At 50.6% G+C, this 7,878-nt stretch overlaps 1 protein-coding gene across 1 annotated transcript in view; it reads right to left on the bottom strand.

Annotated features, from left to right (window-relative positions):
• LOC137342485 (uncharacterized) overlaps positions 1-877 on the bottom strand; it is an 18,205-nt gene extending 17,328 nt beyond the window's left edge. Inside the window, exon 1 of the mRNA XM_068006375.1 lies at positions 837-877. The gene's annotated coding sequence lies outside the window, so the exon portion shown is untranslated. The remainder of the gene's footprint in view (positions 1-836) is intronic.
• Between the last annotated feature and the right edge of the window lie 7,001 nt (positions 878-7,878).

Genomic DNA, 7,878 nt, shown 5'->3' with positions numbered 1-7,878 from the left:
TGGGGGGGAATGGGGCCGGGAATGGGGGGGGGAATGGGGCCGGGAATGGGGGGGGGGGAATGGGGCCGGGAATGGGGGGGGGGGGAATGGGGCCGGGAATGGGGGGGGGGGAATGGGGCCGGGAATGGGGGGGGGGGAATGGGGCCGGGAATGGGGGGGGGGGGAATGGGGCCGGGAATGGGGGGGGGGGGAATGGGGCAGGGAGCGGGAAGGGGGGCGGGGGGAATGGGGCAGGGAGCGGGAAGGGGGGCGGGGGGAATGGGGCAGGGACCGGGGAAGGAGGGGGGAGAATGGGGCAGGAAGCGGGAAGGGGGGGGGGGAAGCGGGAAGGGGGGGGGGAAGCGGGAAGGGGGGGGAGCGGGAAGGGGGGGGGAATGGGGCAGGGGGGAATGGGGGAGGGACCGGGAAGGGGGGGGAATGGGGCAGGGGGTGAATGGGGCAGGGGGGGAATGGGGGAGGGACCGGGAAGGGGGGGGAATGGGGCAGGGAGCGGGAAGGGGGGGGAGCGGGAAGGGGGGTGATGGGGAATGGGGCAGGGACCGGGGGGGGGGGGGGGTGATGGGGAATGGGGCCGGGACTGGGGGGGGGGGTGATGGGGAATGGGAGGGGGGAGTTGGCCTGGGGATCCCGGCAGCGAGGAGCCGCGATGCTGGAGGAAGGGGACCGGGAACGGGTAGCGGCCAGGCCCGCAGTAGCCGGCGGGCGATCCGGGGAGGGAGAGGCGAGCGGCGGGTCGCGGCACTCGGGCCCGAGGGTCTCGGGCGGAACCGAACATTAACTCACATCGAGCGGCAGCGCGGGCCGGCCGGTCAGAGCCCGGGTTAAAGGTCACTGACCTGAGGAGAGGGAGCTCCAAGATGGCGGCCGGCGCGGCGCGGAATCGGCTCCGGGGATCTGCGCATGCGCCGCGAGCCTGAGCCGTTCCCAGGGTGGGAGTCATAGCAACAGGAAGTCGGCGGGCCTCGGGCCTCGGGCCTTCGAACCATTGCAGGTACAGAGAGTCCGTGGGCAGGGGAACATCGGAACTGGAGGAGGCCGGTCAGTCCCTCGAGCCTGTTCCACCATTCAATTAGATCATGGCTGATCTGCATTTTAACTCCATTTACCCGCCTTGCTTCCATAACCCTTAATACCCAACAAAAATCTACCAATCTCAGTTTTGAAATTTTCAATTGACCCCCGGCCTCAACGGCTTTTCTGCGGAGAGAGTTCCAGATTTCCACTCCCCTTTGTGTGAAGAAACGCTTCCTGATTTCAACCCCGAACGGCCTGGCTCTAATTTTAAGGTTATGCCCCCTTGTTCTGGTTGGAGGCAATCCTGGATGTTTGCTCACATGATGTTTTGACAACAACAACTTGCATTTATAAATTGCCTTTAACATCGTAAAACGTCCCAAGGCGCTTCACAGGACAAAATTTGACACCGAGCTTACATAAGGAGATATTAGGACAGGTGACCAAAAGCCTGGTCAAAGAGGTAGGTTTTAAGGAGCGTCTTAAAGGAGGTGGAGAGGTTCAGGGAGGGAATTCCAAAGCTTAGGGCCTAGGTAGCTGAAGGCACGGCTGCTAAGGGTGAAGCGATTATAATTGGGGATGCGCCAGAGGCAAGAATTGGAGGAGTGCAGAGATCTCGGAGGGTTGTAGGGCTGGAGGAGGGAACAGAGATAGGGAGGGTCGAGCCCATAGAGGGATTTGAAAACAAGGATGAGAATTTTAAAATTGAAGAGTTCCCAGACCAGGAGCCAATGTAGGTCAGCGAGCACAGGGGTGATGGGTGAACAGGACTTGGTGCAAGTTAGGATATGGGCAGCAGAGTTTTAGATCCGCTCAAGTTTATGGAGGGTGGAAAATGGGAGGCCAGTCAGGAGACCATTGGAATAATTGTGTCGAGAGGTAACAAAGGCATGGATGAGGGTTTCAGCAGCAAATGAGCTGAGGCAGGGGCAGAGGTGGGCGATGTTACGTAGGTGCAAGTAGGCGGTCTTGGTGATGGAGCGGATATGTGTTCGGAAGCTCATCCTGGGGTCCAATAGGACACCAAGGTTGCGAATGGTCTGGTTCAGCCTCAGACAGTGGCCAGGGAGCGGGATGGAGTAGGCGGTGGGGACCGAAGACAATGGCTTCTGTCTTCCCAATATTTAGTTGGAGGAAATTTCTTTTCATCCAGTACTGGATGTCGGACAAGCAGTGTGACAAATGAGAGGCAGTGTAGGGGTCCAGAGAGGCGGTGGTGAGGTAGAGCTGGGTGTTGTCAGCGTACATGTGGAACCTGACATGTTTTCGGATGATGTTGCCAAGAGGCAGCATGTAGATTAGAAATAGGAGGGTGCCAAGGATAGATCCTCGGGGGACTCCAGAGTTAACGGTGAAGGAGTGGGAAGAGAAGCCATTGCAGGTGATTCTCTGGCTACGACTGGATAGATAAGAATGGAACCAGGTGAGTGCAGTCCCACCCAGCTGGACGACGGAGGAGAGGCGGTGGAGGAGGATGGTGTGGTCAATGTGTCAAAGGCTGCAGACAGGTGGAGAAGGATGAGGAGGGATAGTTTACCACGGTCACATAGGATTTGTGACTTTGATAAGGGCGTTTCAATTCTGTGGCAGAGACAGAAACCTGATTGGAGGGATTCAAACATGGAGTTGCGGGAAAGATGGGCACGGATTTTGGAGATGACAAAAAATGTTCAAGGACTTGAGTGGAAAGGGAGGGTGGAGATGGGGACAATAGTTTGCAAGGACAGAGGGGTCAAGGGTGGGTTTCTTGAGGAGGGGGTGATGACGGCAGATTTGAAAGGTGGAGGGGGGGGAACAGTACCTGAGGAGAGGGAACTGTTAACAATATCAGCTAACATGGGGGCCAGGAAGGGAAGTTGGGTGGTCAGCAGTTTAGTGGGATCAGGGTCGAGGGAGCAAGAGGTGGGTCTTATGGTCAAGATGAGCTCGGAGAGAGCATGAGGGGAGATAGGAGAGAAACTAGAGAAAGCTGCGAGTTCAGGGCTAGGGCAGGGGGATCCTTGGGGGGCTGAGGAGGGGAGGGAAGCAGCAGAAAAAACTGAAAAGGTGGTCTCAGTCTTAGTGACAAGGAAGTCTATGTGCTTCTTGAACTTGTTATTGGAGGTGAGGGTGGAGGGGGCAGGGGAGAGGGGTTTAAGAAGATGGTTTGTAGTGGAGAAGAGAAGCCGGGGGTTATCTTTGCATTTCAGCATGATCCTGGATTAGTGAGCAGTTTTGGGAGAGGCGAGCAGGACCCAATAGTGCTTTATGGGTCCAGCAAGATCGGCGATGAATGGCTAAACCAGTTATCCGCTATAAACGTTCCTGGATGTTTGCTCACGTGTTGTTCTGACCACATGACATCTGACCATAAGATGCCTGATCTCGTGATTTCTGATCACATGACTTCTACAAATGTTTTTGTATTTAGCTTATAAAGGTTGGGTCCCCAGTCTCCATCTCTCCCCGATCCCTCATTCCCCAGTCTTCATCTCTCCCCAATCCCCCATTCCCCAGTCTTCATCTCTCCCCAATCCCCCATTCCCCAGTCTTCATCTCTCCCCAATCCCCCATTCCCCAGTCTTCATCTCTCCCCAATCCCCCATTCCCCAGTCTCCATCTCCCCCTGAGCCCCCATTCCACAATCTCCATCTCTCCCTAATCCTCCATTCTCCCGTATCCTTCTCCTCCTGAGCCCCCATTCTCCACTCTCCATCTCTCCCCCACCCCTGCAGTGCTGAAGAGAGAGGATGTCCTTGAGGGGTCAAAGACAAAATCTATTTGGTTAGAGTTAAGAGGTGCCACTACACTACTGGGTGTAGTATGTTTCACCCACATGTCGCCTTTCATTCTTTTGCCAATCACCTCTCTGTAATTTCCCCACAGATTTGCTCCTCTATGTCCTTCCCACTAATTGGTGGTCTATAGAATATACCCAGTAGTGTAAGGGCACCTGTATTGTTTCTTAAGAAGCAGGCTGAATATCGAAAGTTCAGAGGGGAAGTGAAAAAGGAAATAAAAGGGGCAAAGAGAGATCATGAGAATAGACTGGCGGCTAACGTAAAGGGGCATCCAAAAATCCTCTATAGGCATATAAATAGTAAACGGGTAGTAAGAGGAGGAGTGGGGCCGATTAGGGACCATAAAGGAGATCTACGCATGGAGACAGAGGGCATGGCTGAGGTACTAAATGAGTACTTCACATTTGTCTACCAAGGAAGAAAATGCTACCAAAGTCACAGTAAAAGAGGAGGTATTTGAGATACAGGATGGGCTAAAAATTGATAAAGAGGAGGTACTAGAAAGGCTAGCTGTACTTAAAGTAGATGAGTCACCTGGTCTGGATGGGATGCAACCTAAGTTGCTGAGGGAAGTAAGGGTGGAAATTGCGGAGGTTAAAAAAGCATACAGGATCCCGGGCTGTATAAATAGAGGCATAAAGTACAAAAGCAAGGGAGTTATGTTGATCCTTTATAAAACACTGGTTTGGCCACAACTGGAGTATTGTGTCCATTTCTGGGCACTGCATTTAGGATTGCTGTGAAGGCCTTAGAGAGGGTGCAGAGGAGATTTACTAGAATGATTCCAGGGATGAGGGACTTCAATTATATGGAGAGATTGGAGTAGCTGGAGTTGTTCTCCTTAGAACAGAGAAGGTTAAGAGGAGTTTTAATAGAGGTGTTCAAAATTATGAGGAGTTTTGATTGAGTAGATAGGGAGAAACTGTTTCCACTGGCAGGAGGGTCAGTAACCAGAGGTCACAGATTTAAGATAATTGACAAATAAACCAGAGACGAGATGAGGGGAATTTTTTTTTACTCAGCGACTTGTTATGATCTGGCTTATTTCCAGCATTTTCTGTTTTTATTTCAGATTTCCAACATCTGCAATATTTTGCTTTTGATTTGGTGTTATGATCTGGAATGCATTGCCTGAAAGGGTGGTGGAAACAGATTCAATAGTAACTTTGAAAAGGGAATTGGATAAATACTTGAAAAGGAAAATTTACAGGGCTGTGGAGAAATTGCAGGGGAGTGAGACTAATTGGATAGCTCTTTCAAAGACCCAGCACAGACACAGTGGACTGAATGGCCTCCTTCTGTGCTGTAAATTCTATGGGCCCAATAATAACGTAGCGGGTGGTGGGGTGTGTTGGCGTGGGGGGGTGGGGGCTGAGGGGGAGGTTTGGGGGGAAGCGAAGAAGAAATCCACTGCTGTCACCAAGTGGCTGAGGAGGGGAGCAACAGGAGTATTGTGCCCTGTAACTGGATCCAGTGCAGGAAATGCTTTAATGAGCTAACCAGGTCAGGAAAGGTGACTGCAGTTGCAGATTCACCTACATCCTGTAGGGCACCTCCTCCGCCCTCACTCTGTCTTGACAAGCATACTCCATCACATCATTCCTCATTGCCACTTAAGTTTGAAGAGCACATATCGTTCACTTTCTTTGCACTTCTTCACCTCCCCATTTATCCATCCATCACTGCCACTCACCCCAATCCTGATACAATGTGATGCATCTGCCTGATAGTCACCCTTACCCAATGCACTGCATCCATCGGGTGAACACATGCCTCACAGACACTCCTAGATCTGTTATTCCCCTCCGTTGCAGGAGAAGTGAGCACAAAACACAAGGGAGAGGGAGAGGACTTGAGATGGCCCACCACAGATTGTGCAGCTGACATCATCAGAGGAAGTGGCCATAGAGATCAGTGGCATCTCTGCTTCCCTGACCATCGGAGATGGAGATACTGGGACTTCACAACTATCTGGTGACAGAATTAAATATTTCTGACCCACAACTCCTACAAGACCCAGTCATAGGAACATAGGAACAGGAGTAGGCCATTCAGCCCCTCGTGCCTGCTCCTCCATTTGATAAGATCATGGCTGATCTGTGATCTAACTCCATATACCTGCCTTTGGCCCATATCCCTTAATACCTTTGGTTGCCAAAAAGCTATCTATCTCACATTTAAATTTAGCAATTGAGCTAGTATCAATTGCCGTTTGTGGAAGAGAGTTCCAAACTTCTACAACCCTTTGTGTGTAGAAATGTTTTCTAATCTCACTCCTGAAAGGTCTGGCTCTAATTTTTAGACTGTGCCCCCTACTCCTAGAATCCCCAACCAGTGGAAATAATTTCTCTCTATCCACCCTATCCGTTCCCCTTAATATCTTATAAACTTCGATCAGATCACCCCATAACCTTCGAAACTCTAGAGAATACAACCCCAATTTGTGTAATCTCTCCTCGTAACTTAATCCTTGAAGTCCGGGTATCATTCTAGTAAACCTATGCTGCACTCCCTCCAAGGCCAATATGTCCTTCTGAAGGTGCGGTGCCCAGAACTGTTCACAGTACTCCAGGTGCGGTCTAACCAGGGTTTTGTATAGCTGCAGCATAACTTCTGCCCCCTTGTACTCCAGTCCTCGAGATATAAAGGCCAGCATTCCATTAGCCTTCTTGATTATTTTCTGCACCTGTTCATGACAATTCAATGATCTCTGTACCTGAACCCCTAAGTCCCTTTGGACATCCACTGTTTTTAACTTTTTACCATTTAGAAAGTATCCTGTTCGATCCTTTTTTGATCCAAAGTGGATGACCTCACATTTGCCTACATTGAATTCCATCTGCCACAGTTTTGCCCATTCACCTAATCTATCAATATCCCTTTGTAATGTTATGTTTTCATCTACACTGCTTACAATGCCACCAATCTTTGTGTCATCGGCAAACTTAGATATGAGACTTTCTATGCCTTCATCTAAGTCGTTAATAAATATTGTGAATAATTGAGGCCCCAAGACAGATCCCTACGGGACTCCACTAGTCACATCCTGCCAATGTGAGTACCTACCCATTATCCCTACTCTCTGTCACCTTTCGCTCAGCCAACTTCCTAACCAAGTCCGTACTTTTCCCTCGATTCCATGGGCTTCGATCTTAGCTAACAGTCTCTTATGTGGGACCTTATCAATTGCTTTCTGGAAGTCCATATAAATAACATCCATTGACATTCCCCTGTCCACTACTTTAGTCACCTCTTCAAAAAATTCAATCAGGTTTGTCAGGCACGACCTACCTTTCGCAAATCCATGCTGGCTCTCTCTGATTAACTGAAAATTCTCGAGGTGTTCAGTCACCCTATCCTTAATTATGGACTCCAGCAATTTCCCCACAACAGATGTTAGGCTAACTGGTCTATAATTCCCCAGTTTCCCTCTCTCTCCTCATGTTGACTTAATTTCAGCAACGAGTGAAAAATGATTCGCATAATTATGCTAAGTAGTGACATTGCCACATTGCCAGTACTAATTCCTATCTGTCTCTTCCTTCGTCCAGGGCTTTCACGGGTAGAACAGCAGCCTGTGGACTTTGCTGAGGATGATTCTTCAGAGGACCTGATTCCTCCTGAGGGTGCACTGTCACAGGACTTACAGCTATGCACCAGCTCAGATACTCGCACTTCGGTGGGTCCAGTTAGACAGTTAGTTGGGTTTTCACCTGGTCGGTCACAGTTCACAAGTGAACACGAGCAGACACTGGTGGCAGGGACAGCTGTGGAGATTCCGCGTCGGGGGGCGCACTCCTCCAAGTTCTGCTCAGCTGGACGCAGATGCTGAACCCCTGGGGACCATCGATGGAAAGGAGAATTATAGAGGGACAGCAGCATCTTTGCGAGGTACTGACAGACATGCCAGGCACACTGTCCTCAATAGCGGAGAGGATGGAGGAGTCCAGATCGAATATTTGTGGATTGATGTCCCAGGTAATTGCAAGAGTATCTTCCATGGATAGAGTGGCCTCCTCTATAGAACTTCAAGCACAGCAATGTAATCAGTCCACGCTGGCAATGTAATCAGTCTACGCAGGCC

This window comes from Heptranchias perlo, chromosome 26 (assembly GCF_035084215.1).
Source record: "Heptranchias perlo isolate sHepPer1 chromosome 26, sHepPer1.hap1, whole genome shotgun sequence".
Classification (NCBI taxonomy): Eukaryota; Metazoa; Chordata; class Chondrichthyes; order Hexanchiformes; family Hexanchidae; genus Heptranchias; species Heptranchias perlo.
This window is presented reverse-complemented; position numbering and strand designations above follow the sequence as displayed.